The following is a 2500-nucleotide window of genomic DNA, read 5'->3' as shown; positions in this document are numbered from 1 at the left end:
AAGAGAGTACCCCTGAAATAGAAATAGAAACTAAGACTATGGAGAGCATCCAGCAAATAGCTAACTCCATCCACCAGAGTATTAGAGTTACGATAGACTACCCTACTAAACACCCTAACCATAGATTACCTGTATTAGATACTGAACTCTGGCTAGAAACTAAGAACAATAAAACCAGAATCCTCCATTCACACTATACAAAACCTATGGCCTCCAAGTACCTGACCCACCGGAACTCGGCTATTGCGGACAATGCCAAATTCAACATATTGATGGCAGACCTCGTCAGAGTAATGCGAAATGTCTCCTGCATGTGCGACCCTACAGAATTAAAGAGACATATACAACATTTCGTCCACCGCATGCAGTTCTCGGGTTACAGCCATAAAGAAAGGATCAGGGTTTACAAAGGAGCTATGAAGAAGTTTGAAACAATCAAACGCAACGATAGGAATGGGATTTGCCCACTCTATAGGAGCAAATCATGGAACACCATAGAAAGAACTAAGAAGAAAATAGGGAAGGCAAGCTCATGGTACAATAGCCACAAGTACCAAAGCGTCATGTTCGTCGACACCACCCCTAGAGGCGAACTGGCGTACCGCTTTAGAAGGGCCCTAGACAAACTTAAGCTAAGAATTAAGGTTGTTGAAAGGCCAGGCAACCCTATCAAATCCCTTATCAGTAGAACATACCCTTTCAGTAGAACCCCCTGCACTGATAGGAACTGTATCGTATGTAGATTTAGCCCACAAACGAACTGCAAAACCAGAAATGTGGTCTATAGTATAAGATGTACAGAGGGACGATGCAGAAATAAGACAACGACATATGTAGGCGAAACAGCAAGGAGTATAGGGGAGCGGGCAAACGAACATTGGAGGGAACTTAAGGAAGGGAAGAACTCATCAGTTCTGTACCAGCACGCTGAGCAAGAACATAGAGGCTCAATCAACAACATAGAAATTAAAATCTTATCTACACATAGCAGTGATGCAGCACTTAGACAAATTACTGAAGCTACACACATAATAGAAGGGAAACCTAGCCTGAATAGGAAACTAGAATGGAACACTAACATACGCCACTAACAAACCACAGCATGTGACAACATGTTACCCATAAACCAATAATAGGAACAAAGTATAATACAATACATAGATAAACAAATGGAATTAAATACTACATACGTTAACAAAATTTAATTAAACACATTAAAAAAAAAAAAAAAAAACACACACACACACACATGAACATATAAATAAATAAAAACTAATACAAATGAACACGTATTAACAGAGAATATAGGTGATACAGACACTCCCCATACACACATGCACTTACAAAAGACACAGACACATTGAAGGACACGCATGCGTAGACACATACAATAGGAATACAAAATACAAAATGGCTGATAGTTAGCAAGGTGAGATACACATAAGAAAGAAGGAAACAAAGGACCACTGATGAGGTCACAGAAGTGTGACGAAAGAACTCTGGCCGAAATAAGATTAAGATTAAGATTAATGTAATATAAAGCTGAAAAAAAAAAAAAAAAAAAAAAAAAAAAATTAACACCAAATATACAGTGCGTGTGTTTTTATTGGCTAAACTGGCAATATGACCATCCCCAAGTACAACAACATATATATATATATATATATATATATATATATATTGGACCTTGGGAGGGGCATTTTGCTGGTAATAATAAACGCACGCTCTGTTTCGGTTCGTTATTGTTATTGTTAGTTAATGGGTTAGCTATTCCGTTAACCGATCTATCGATCTGCCGTTTTTTACTAGTTTTTCAAACTAATGCGTTAAACACCTTAGTTAAGCAGTTAATCGTTCAAATGTTCAGTATCGTTAGTGAAAAAAACTGATATATATTCATATGAGTTCCAGGACCAGGCCCTGTGTACAGCGAAATAAGGATTACCTTCTACTACCTTCATTTGCTTTCAGAGAGCTTTGATTATTATGTCTGGCAGATCACAGAACCACAGATTTCTATAGTAGCTTTGTTAATTTAAGCGGTGATTCATTTTGTTTTATGAGAATTCCCTTTCTCTCTCTCTCTCTCTCTACTTATATATGTTTTTATATATATGCATACATGTGTGTGCGCGTGCATGTGTGTGTATAAACATTTCTCTCACTCCTCTCTCTGCGTATATATATATATATATATATATATATATATATATATATATATATATATACACACACACACTCACGCTCCTGTACAGGAAACAATTTAAATATCAAACACTTAGGACTCGTTGCTTGAAGAGTACCATTTTAGTTGACAACCACTTAAAAATTCTGTGTAATAAATCAAGACTATCAGTTTCCTTGGATCGAAAATTTATATACTTCAGATATTTCCTGATGAGTATATTGGCTTTGAATTAATAAATTTTTCCTATTTACCATCTTGAGGTCACAGCAAGTGGTATACTTTAATGCTTGAATGGACGTGTATTGTGTTATC

Source organism: Octopus bimaculoides, chromosome 12 (genome assembly GCF_046866305.1).
Source record: "Octopus bimaculoides isolate indiv1 chromosome 12, ASM4686630v1, whole genome shotgun sequence".
In the NCBI taxonomy this organism is placed as follows: domain Eukaryota; kingdom Metazoa; phylum Mollusca; class Cephalopoda; order Octopoda; family Octopodidae; genus Octopus; species Octopus bimaculoides.
The sequence above is the reverse complement of the archived record's forward strand: the minus strand, read 5'-3'. Positions refer to the sequence as shown.